The following is an 11,313-nucleotide window of genomic DNA, read 5'->3' on the forward strand; positions in this document are numbered from 1 at the left end:
ATCTTATTGGAATGGGATTCAAAGGGCTGAATAGACTACTTCTGCTCTTACTTTTTATATTCAGAATAAAGATTGATAAGAATGGTCAATTAAACTGATGTAAAATTTCTTTTATAATTTCCATTCACACTTTTACTCAAAACTCTAAATCCATTTGTAAAACATCAGCACAACATTTTGCTTGAGTCCTCATTTCCATCTTAAATAAATGCTAATTAAAACTCAATGTTTCTTTTGCAATTGGTGAATAAAAAACTAAAATGTGTTTCACTTAGTAATGTGTGTACTTAGAATGATTCACAGTGAGATGCTGCTGCTACTTGCAGCTATTCCTTCCTCCCTGTAGATCTGTCATGTATGTTGCAACTATCTGTCTTGAGCCATTTTCACAAGACAAGTTACTCATCTGCAACCACCCTGTAACATCCATCATCTGACAATGTCTAGGTTGAGCTCTCTTTCTGCTCACCTCCACTTTGCCCTCTAGAAGATATCTCTGTATCTGTTTTACTCCAACGAAATGGCCAAATTACTGACACTTTGTTTTCTGGATCTCATTTTTTTGAGTTCTATTTCATTTAGAGTGTCTTTTCATTGGTCTTAAAGTGTATATATGGAACTTTTAGCCTAAGTCTTAGCATTCACACGGTTTTATTTTCTTCCACAGATCTTTAATTTTTAATTCCAAGGCATATGCCTAAAAGACAGAAAGTAGTATTTTGAGTTTTATATCTTTTTACAAACTTGAGTTTCTTTGTTGTTAGCTTGGTCTTCACCTTAATAAAATTACTTGTGGCTATCTCTATCCTTTCGAACTTCTCCATCATATCTACTATATTCTATAAACAGACATAGAGAAAATTATCTGCTTGGTCCAATGTGATACCATCTATTTTAATCTTCTGTTGAGTTTCTTTTAATTCTCCTACTTACTACTGTTCTTGTGTAATTATTATGGATGTTCATTTAAGAATATAAAAGGTTCATGTTGCATAGGCCTGTGCGATGTAAGCTGATGGCATAACAGATGTCAATTAGGGAACGAATTGGCTAGAGTGACATGCCTATTGTCCTTTTACTTTCTGTTAAGTATAAAGGCCCTAATTAAAGTGATTTTAAATACTGTAAGGAAATTATGCTGGTTCTTCAATTGCACTAACAGTGTTAACATCTAATGGGATTACGTTCAATTATAGTTAACACTTTATTGTGTTAACATTTCATTTTGTAACCATTGAGAATCATGTTAAAATTTCATTAACCAAGTATGAGACCAGTAAGGGTCGACAAGACATTAATCTCATGCGTTTTAAACTGCTCATGTCTTCCTAAAGAGCTTGGGTGACACAGTGGCTCAATGATTAGCACCAGGGACCCAGGTTTGATTCCAGCCTTGGGTGACTGTCTGTGTGGAATTTACATGTTCACCCTATGTCTGTGTGGGTTTCCTCTGGGTGGTCTGGTTTCCTCCCATAGTCCAACGATTTCTAGGCTAAGCAGGTTAGCCATGATAAATACGGGGTTACAGCAATAGGGTAGCGGGCTGCATCTGGATGGGATGGTCTTCAGAGGATTGGTGCAGACACAATGGGCTGAAAGGCCTCTTTCTGCACTGTAGGGATTCTATGAATTAAAGTATGATTACATTTTGTTAACCCCAAATTTTAATTGTGTTATCAAGAAGCAATGGGACTTTGCTTGAAATATAACTTTTGGATACCTAGGACTGCTGACACAGGAAGACAGCTTAAATTAATAAAGGAACCATATAAGAAAAAGATATTTGAATGTGCCTCAGTTCTGTGGGGACAGTACCTAAATATTAGATTTTATATTTTGGGCATTAAACTTTGGGTAACTTTTTGACTGAAAACCTTATATCTACCTGAAATTCCTTGTGCTGGCTTAAAAGAATGATCCATCTAACTGCAAAAGAAAATCAAACTGATCTAAACTGAGAGATTGCATGTGTCACATCAGCCCTGGAATAGACCAGCATAAATCACACCATGTACAATCACATAACACTAAGAAAACCAAGGCACTGGAAAGAGTATAAAAAGGACAGTAACAAAATCCCTAGCTGTGTTAGAGAAGGAGTCCATTACAAAAGGGCAGTCTAACAGCAGTGTGAAGATATACACAAGTGATCTCATGATGATTCCAGTACACTCCACTGCCTACAATCAAAGCAGGAAATAAACCCTTTAGAGACCTATGAACTATTGTCTGTCTTATCATGGTTTGTTATAGATTAATGTCAAATAAATTACCCTGATTGCTTTCTGTCACCTTTTTATCTCGTCTCCAAAACTTAACTAAAATGTATACGGAGGCCAACAGTGTGCGAAACCTGCAGCCTAAAACTGCAAATGAGTTAGAATTAAATGGACCAGTCTCACTCAGAGAGGTCACAAGTTTAGCTAGAATGGTGAAAATATCAGGCTGATATGGAAACATTACTGTCTATATCCATATTTTGAAGGAATACTGAATGAGCAAGATGAACACAGGCAGAAAACATTTTGAGACTTTTAATTTCTTGATGCCTGACATGGATATTACTTTTAACAGGATGAAATTGGCTATGGTTGGCCAGACATTCAGATCTGCGCCTCTTTTCAAAGATTGCAGTTAACCAATCAACTGAGGGTTTAAGATAATCACCATTGCAACTTCTTAACTGCCCTGTGAAAGACCTAGCAAGCCATTTAGTTGCATTCGAGAAGGCAGTTCATCACCACCGTCTTGAAGAAATTAGAGGATACCAATAAATGGCCAGTGACACCCATATGCTATGAAATAATTGTGAAAATAAATTCCCAGCATGCAGTATGCCAGTATATGGAGACAAGCATAAAATGGCTTTGGCCAGGTCATGGCCTAAAGCTGCAATATCCAACTAAAGCACTTGTTAATTTGAAATGATAAAATTGTTGCTCATTACGAAAGTTCAATGTACTCTACCAGCCACTTCATGCTCTCCATAATTCACACCTTGCAGAATGTACTAGGCATTTTGGTTCTAGACAAGGTTTTTTTTCTATTCATTCATGGGATGTGAACATCTCTGGCTGAGTCAGCATTTGTTTCTCCATCCCAAATTACCCTTGAGAAGGTGCGGGTGAGCTGCATTCTTGAGCCACTATAGTCCATTTGATGTACATATACCAACAATGGTGTTAGGGAGGAAGTTCCATGATTCTGATTCAGCAACACTAAAGGTACAGCCATACATAATCCAAGTCAGGATGGAATGTGGCTCAGAGGGTTGACATGAGATAGGGAGGGAAGTGAAGGAACGAGCAATGAAAGGAAAATAGATGAAGAAAATTGAGAAAAATACCTGGGCTCCTACATTTCCTTCTTTTAGTTTGTTAATATTTGTATATGTCTTGTTCAAAGTTTTCAAGTCAACTGCAGTCAGGTTGTTGTTAAAGTGTCTTCTCAGTTGTAGTGCTAAATCATTGTGGCTAAGAGCAATAACAAATGATTATCAGCTTCTTCAAAATGCTATCTGTGGAAGTTCAGTTATTTTATTTCTGGTAAACATTATTTTATCAATATTTGTTCATCCAACTTACAGTCTCCCATCATTGAAAACAACCATTTCTTAAATAATGATTTTGACTTCATTTCAGAAGCATACCTCACATGTTGATCATTCGTTGTTGATCTTATCTCATTCCATTCCTATCTGACTAGCTGTAGCCAGACAACAACCTGCAAAAGGGTCCAAATTACCCCTGCACCAATCCTCCTTGTACCCAAAGGATTTTTCCTTGGGTCCCTCCAATTTCTCATCTGCATTCGCAACATCATCCAAAAGGACAGTATCAGTCTTTTGCACTTACTCTGACAACACTCAAGTTCGCTATCTTTCAACCCAAAGTTTGCAATCTTTCAACCCTCTCCACCACTATTGATTCCTCACACTCTGGTCTGCCACTGCTTGCAGTTATAAATTTTGTTCAACTAAACCCTGGGAAGATCAAATTCAGTGCGTTCGATGCTTGCTATGAAATCTATTCCTTATCCACTGACTTTCATTGGTCACTACTGGAACGAAGCAGATTATTCAAGCTTGATGCTTCAGTTGAACTTCCAGCCTCAAATAGACTCCATTACTTGCCAAGCGCACTGCTTACTTCTACCCCTCGTTACTGGTTTCAGCCTGAATTCCTTTCTGTTATTATTACTACCTATTTTGTTTAGTTTTAACAAGCTCTGTTGTGACATTTCAATTTGTTTCTCATTTCTAAATATTTTACAGTGCAGTAAACTTAGTTTTCCAAACAATGAATATGGAGGAAGGAAGGAAGGTAAATATAGTGAACATACCCATCGATTAAAGGCGCAGATTCCATGATTTCAATTACTTCTTTGTTTCTTTGGGCCACCAATCTGGTGGAAAGTAGTAAGAGTGGAAACAAAACTATGTAGTATGGTACCCAGAAACCCATCTTGTCGGAAACAATATTTCTCTCAGAATTGTGGAGATACGATAAATAGCACTCTGTACAACAATCGACCCAATAAGCGGCTAGGAGAAAACAAGACAAACGCGGAATTAAATCTGTTCCAAAACTCATTCATTCTGAGACAGTTGCTGCACTGAAGCTGTTGGAAAGAGTTGCTTTTCTTTCTTGTTGAAGGGTGAGTGAATGTATTTGTGTTTGGGTGGTCGGGGAGGAGAGAAGATTGAAAATAGAGTTTCCAGAAGAATCCAACTAAACAGTGGATGACGGGCAATAAAGATGTTTCTGCTTCATGCTATCTAAAGTGCAGCTTACTCAAGTGCAGTTCCATAGAGAAGAATGGAGAAAAACTTACATTTATCAAGTTCTGTTCAAGACTCAAAGCACTTTAGAGTGAATAAAATCTTACACTGTACAGTCACTGTTGTAATGTTGGAAACAATACAGACAAATCACACACTGCAACATCCCACAGGAAAAAAAAAATTGCCATATCATTGTACTTTTAGCAATGTTCTTTAAGGGATAAATGTTAGACAGAACACTGGAAACATCATAGGGGAAACAGTGGAATAGTGATAATTTTACTGGAGTAGCAATCCAGAAACTCAGGTGAATACACCTACGAAATGAATTCAGAACCATTGCAGTAACTGGTGACATTTTAAGTTTAATGAATTAACAAATCTGGATTTTAATTTTAAGGCATCATTATCCAGAAAAAAAATGCACCTGGTTCACTAAGGTCCTTTGGAGAAGAAAATTCATGCCCTTACCTGAATTATTCAACAAGTTGCTCCAGAACAACAGCACTGTGGTTGATTCTTAACTGCCCTTCAAAATGGTCTGGGGCAGGCTATTCAGTTATACCAAAATGTGACCAAAAATTTAGAAAGGACGTCTCTGCAGCTGAAATGGCAATGAAACATTGGCCCAGTCAACACGGCAGGGCTCTCCTTATAAATATCTGGGGGGCTTCTGCCAAAATTGGGAAAGCTGAACCACAGACTAGTCAAGTAACACTTTGACATAGCCATACTCATAGCATCGTACTTTATAAATGTGCCAGACACTATCATCACCGCTACAGGGTACATCCTATTCCACCGACAGGACAGACCCACCAAAGGTGGCAGTACAGTGATATACAGTCGGCAAGCAATTTCCCTCAATATTGACTCCAGATCCATAAAGCACCATGGTAACAGGTCAAAGAATGGCAAAAGAAACTTGTGGTCAATGATCTTCATGCTCCTCCATACTGAGCCCCTTTTCCCAGCAGGAAAATCCTTGTGAGTTACACAGACTGATCCAACTCATTTAGCATACGTCAAAATGGGGTTCTGGTACATTCAAAGTGTGACATTTTTTAACGTATTTTTTTCCTCAGTGTTAGAAGAGGAATTGACAGCAGCAAAGGCATATAATGTACTATGGGTAAGGCACTTCAATAGCCACCACCAAGAGTAGCTCAGCACATCACTGATCATGTGGCCAAGTCATGAACAGCATTATTTTTCTGACCAGGCCTACAGCAGGTGATGAGGGAACTAGTGAAAGGAGAAAACAGCTAGACTTCATCCTCACCTAGCTCCCTGCCACAGAGGGGTCTGTTCATGACAGTATTGACAGGTATGGTCAGCACACAGTCCTTCTCGAAAGAAAGCCCCATCTACATCGAACCACAGAAACCATAGAAATATGATACAGCACAGAAGGGGAGCATTTGGCCCACCTGTCCATGCTGACCCAAAGATTCCCAGATGCCCTTTCTAAATAGATCGAGAGAAATACACATTGAGGGTAGCCTCCATTATGTTGTGTGGCAATTACCAATAAGCTAGATAGGATAGATTTTGAACAGACTCAGCAGTTTAGAACTAAGCACCAACAAGGCACAATGAGCAATAAACAGCAACAGAACTGTATTCAATCACAACTTGTAGTCTTGTGCCCTGGCACACTTCACAATCTACCCTTCTGATCAACAACACATCAACTCTTGTTCAATGTGGTGTGCAGAAGTGCATGCCAGGAGCAACACCAGGCAGAGTTCAAAATGTGTTGTCCATCTGGGGAAGTCACAACACGAGACAACAAATGTGCTAAATCGCAGAAACAACATGCAACAGCGAGCTAAGCAATCCTGTAACCAAATGCAGTCTTGCCATAACAACATCCCCATCATCAATGATGGGGGAGCGAAGCATAGTGCAAAAAATAAGTCTGAATCATTGGCAACCACCTTCTATTTTAGCCACATCCTGGGATTGACAGCATACCAGACACCATACAGTCATTGAGTCCTAGAGTTATACAACATGAAAACAGACCCTTCAGTCTGACTCATCCATGCTGACCAGGAATCCTAAATTAATCTAGTCCCATTTGCCAATGTTTGGCCCATATCCCTCTAAAACCTTCCTATTTATATACCCATCCAGATGCCTTTTAAATGTCATAATCGTACCAGCCTCCACCACCTCCTCTGGCGGCTCATTCCATACATGCACCACCCTCAGTATGAAAGAAGTTGCCCCTTAGGTCCCTTTTAAATCTTCTCACCTTAAACCTATGCCCTCTAGTTTTGGACTTCTCTACCCTGGGGAAAAGATCTTGGCTATTCATACTATCCATGTCCATCATGATATTATAAACTTCTATAAGGTCACCCCTCAGTCTCCGATGCTCCAGGGAAAATAGCCTCAGCCTATTCAGCCTCTCCCTTTAGCTCAAACCCTCCAACCCTGACAACACCCTTGTAAATCTTTTCTGCGCCCTTTCAAGTTTAACAACATCTTTCCTATAGCAGGGAGACCAGAACTGAACATAGTTTTCCAAAAGTGGCCTAATCAATGTCCCGTACAGCTGCAACATGACATCCCAATTTCTATACTCAATACAGTGACCAATAAAGAGAAGCATACCAAACGCCTTCTTCACTACCCTGTTTACCTACAACTCCACTTTCAAGGAACTATGAATCTGCATTCCATAGTCTCTTTGTTCAGCAACACTCCTCAGGACCTTACCATCAAGTGTATAGGGCCTGCTCTGATTTGCCTTACTAAAATGCAGCATCTCACGTTTATCTAACTTAAACTCCATCTGCCACTCCTTGGCCCATCTGTCCATCTGATCAAGGTCCTGTTTTACTCCGAAGTAACCTTATTCACTGTCCACTACACCTCCAATTTTGGTGTTATCCCCAAACTTACTAACCATGCCTCCTATATTCACATCCAACTTCTTCATTTAAATGCCATTCTTCAACCAAGTTAATTCACTCCATATGATATGTAAAAGCAGCAGAAGAAACTCATTACAGCAAAGGCTGGGGCTGTAACAACTTTCAGGGAGCTATACTGAAGACTCACAATTAGCAGTGCCCTTTGCCAATCTGTTCTAGTACAGCCAGAACTCTGGCATCCACCTGAAAACCAGGCATGTCCTGTCAACAAAAAGGCAGGAAAAATCCAATTAGCATTCAACCAGTTATTCCCAAACCTCAACACTATGATGGAAAGTGTCATCAATATCACAATCAAACAGTACTGAAATAGTAATAAGCTGCTCAGCCTGTGTTCCACCACAGCCACTCAGCTCCTGATCTCATCACAGCCTTGGTTCAAACATGAACAAAACAGCAGAATTCCAGAGGTCAGGTGAGATTGACTATCCTTGACTTCAAAGCAGCAATTGATGGAGTGTGGCATCAAGGGGCCCTGGAAAATTTACACTCAATGGGAGCTTGGAAAGAAAACTCTCCGCTGCTCGGAATAATATCCAGCGCATGTGAAAATACTTCAGCCTGTCAGCGATTTCACGCCTAGGATATTTCTGCAGGAGTTCCTTAGGGTAGTGTCCTAAACCCAACCATCAAAAGCTGCTTCAACATCGACGTTCCCTCAAACATAAGATCAGAAATGTGGGTGTTTTGCTGATGATTTCACGACGCTCAGCACCATTTGCTATTCTCAGAACCTGAAGTAGCAAGATCTGGGCAGCACTCAGGCTTAGACTGACATGTAACAAATAACATTCACAGTACCAAAATACCGAGCAATTACTATCTCCGGCAGGAGAGAATTTAACCTTCTTGTCTTGATTTCAACAGCACTGCCATTGTTGAATCTCCGATTATTCTGTGGGAGTTGTCATTGAATAGAAACTTAACTAGAGAAACCAGTTTGTGGCTACAAGAGCAGATCGGAGGCTGGGAACCATGCAGTGGATAACTCACTTCTTGCTTCCCCAGAGCCTGTCCACCTTCTACAAGGAGCAAGCCAGGACTCAGCCATACAGCACGGTAACAGACCCTTCGGTCCAACTCGGCCACACCGACCAGACTGCCCAATCTGACCCAGTCCCATTTGTCAGCATTTGGCCCATGTTCCTCTGTACTTTCCATTTGCCTGGATGAGTGTAGCTCCAACGATCAAGGATCGACATGATCTAGTATAAGGCAGCCTCCTCAATCAGCATGGCACTCACCTACACTTAAAACATTTATTCTCTCCACGAGCGACGCACAGTGTGTGTTGTACACAAGATGCACTGCAACAACTCTCCAAAATTCCCTCAGCGGCACCTTCCAAATCCGCACACTTTGGGATAAGAGCAGCAGATGCATGGGAACAGCATGGTAAGAGCAAGTTCCTTTTCAAGCCATCACATAGTACGTTCATTGTGGCTGGTTCAGAACCCTGGAACTCCCTCCCTAATTGCACACTATAGCTGTACCTGCCCCACTACCTTCTGACGGGCAAAGTGAGATGGGTTACAAATATTGGCATTGCCAGCGACACTCACATCCCAGACCTTTTTTTAAGTTAAGCTCCTATGTTTTATTTTAAAGCAGAACCATAGAATCTTTCCGAGAAAGATGCACAGTTCTGCTTTAATGTCTCACCCAAAACAATGCACCCCCGCGTTGGCCAGCAGTGCCTGCCCGGACTTTGTGCTCGGATCTTGCAATGGGACAGTGAACTCACAAATGTAACTGAGTTGGCAACAGAGCAGCCGGCTCGTCTGAGTTTTTACACTATTTTGTCCCGTTCAAAGTTCCAGCGCTGTTTCTAACATAACATAGCAATGGACAGTATGGATAAAGCAGCTCCACAAGATGTTCTCTGACAGGAAGAGAAAAGGAGGCATAAACTTTAAACTCTTTCTGGTTTCGGGGTAGCAGAGCTTCGTTAAACTATTTGCACCTCGTTTGCGAGTTATTCTCCAACCACTATTGTTCCATAGGTAATAAAGGCGTCCCTTGGCAGAGAGCAGCGTTAGAGCCTGAAACAGTCACTTTAAAGACAGCGCCGCGCTTTGACAAAGATATGGTCAGGTACACTTACACTGCCCCCTCTGTAGCCGTCCCGCTCACACACTAGCACAGGGCTGACCACTTCTCTCTCACCTTCCCCCAGGCGCTGCTCCTGTCCACTGGCAGTTCTCTGTGACACTGTGATCCCCGGGGCCCCGCAGGACAAGTTTCTGCAGTGTATAACGCCTACATTTCCACTGACATCACTCAGCTCAGCCCCGAAGCAGGACTCGTTGCAGCAATGCCTCTAATGTGTTAACACCAATAGTCTGAGGACCTCAAGAGAAGCGCCCTGGACAGTTCATTGAAGATAAGTTGGACTGCCAAGAATTAGCTCCAAGCCCTTGACAAAAAAAAGCATTCATCACAGTGCTTCATCCTTATCTGAGAATCCTGCTGGATTGGGAATGTTAGTGAAATGAGATTGAACCACAGGAACAGGCTTGACCGTAAAGTTCCCCACCAACTACATTCAACATCTAAGGCCACACTGTAAAGAATGATCAACATTTGTAAAGCACAGAGGATCGTCGGATATCGGTGACTGCAGAACCACTTGCCAATTTTTATAAAGTACCTTAGAAAGTATCCTATCCCAGAGCATTACAGCCTGGTATGTGCTCTGCATAACACTGCAAGAAATTCGAGTGGTGTACCAGCCCAGTCCATCACAAAGACCAGCCTTCCTTCCATTGTCTCCATCTATACTTCCAGTCACCTGGGGAAAGCGGCCAACATAATCAAAGAGCCCTCCCACCCCAGTTATACTTCTTTCCACCCTCTTCCATTGGGCAGAAGATACAGAAGTTTAAAAACAACGTACCAACAGATTCAAGAACAGCTTCTTCCCTACTGTAGTCAGACTTTTGAACAGACTTCTCATTATTGAAGTTGATCTTTCTCTACACCTTCTCTGGAGCTGTAACACTGTATTACTCATTCTGTTCTATTACCCTGGTGTACTTAGGTATGCCTGGATAGCACGCAACACAATATGTTTCACTGCATTGCACTATATGTGACAATAATAAAATCAAATCAAAGCAAATCCCCACAGCCACAGAAACTTCAAAATACCAGGAGAGAAAATGGGAGGGGTTTGGATAACTTTAAAGAGAAGTTAGATTTGACAGCACCTAAACTATAATGCATAGTAACAATCTATAAACTATAAAGAAGCAGACACAAATTGAACCATTTATTTTCAAAACTATTAAAGATAATAAAATTATTACACATTATTACAAAACATGTTCTGGTTCAACCTGTTTATCCATCCGCTTAATTATCTTTTGTGTAAACTCCTGATGAAGATTGCTTATGAAGTGTGCATTGAGATATATTGCGCACTAACACTCACAAGATATTTACCCCATAAACTGCATTGTTTTAAAATTTTCAATACAAAGACAGCATTGCGAGAGAATTAGAATTCCCCTCTGTTTTTGTGTTCATTTACATTTCCACATTTGCATGTGTGTACGTTTCTGTGATAAACAAATTGTGGTAATC

General features: G+C 40.7%; 1 long non-coding RNA gene across 2 annotated transcripts; it reads right to left on the reverse strand.

The window, feature by feature from the left end:
• Window positions 1-3,352: 3,352 nt before the first annotated feature.
• Window positions 3,353-10,143, reverse strand: LOC109930060. Of its 2 annotated transcripts, none has more exons than XR_007263829.1 (3): window positions 9,895-10,143; window positions 4,342-4,543; window positions 3,353-3,473 (listed from the first exon to the last, which is right to left on the reverse strand). It is a non-coding gene; the product is annotated as an uncharacterized LOC109930060 (long non-coding RNA). The 2 variants fall into 2 exon arrangements; XR_007263828.1 differs by having other exon boundaries at window positions 9,833-10,143.
• Window positions 10,144-11,313: the final 1,170 nt, after the last annotated feature.

This window comes from Rhincodon typus, chromosome 15, assembly GCF_021869965.1.
Source record: "Rhincodon typus isolate 14 chromosome 15, sRhiTyp1.1, whole genome shotgun sequence".
NCBI lineage: Eukaryota > Metazoa > Chordata > Chondrichthyes > Orectolobiformes > Rhincodontidae > Rhincodon > Rhincodon typus.